The sequence below is a fragment of the Ceratina calcarata genome, unplaced genomic scaffold, assembly GCF_001652005.2.
Source record: "Ceratina calcarata isolate Rehan_Ccalc_2016 unplaced genomic scaffold, ASM165200v1 scaffold53, whole genome shotgun sequence".
Taxonomy (NCBI): Eukaryota; Metazoa; Arthropoda; class Insecta; order Hymenoptera; family Apidae; genus Ceratina; species Ceratina calcarata.
This window is the reverse complement of record NW_017176451.1, coordinates 267,795-268,018: the sequence shown is the minus strand read 5'-3', so window position 1 is coordinate 268,018 and position 224 is coordinate 267,795.

Below are 224 nucleotides of genomic sequence, written 5' to 3'. Positions count from 1 at the left end.
GAAATAGATAAATATAAGCAAGTTCCTGAAATAATGATTATTTAATTTTTGACAGTAAGTCCATTTGCATTTGGTTTTCGATATTCACAGTTCTCGGCAATGAAATACCGTGAATTGTTTAATGTGCAAACATAGGAAATGTTATTTGGAAATACCGGAAACAATGGATAAAATTCAGTATGCATATAATTAAATTTTTCACGAAATATAATACAGTCTACACC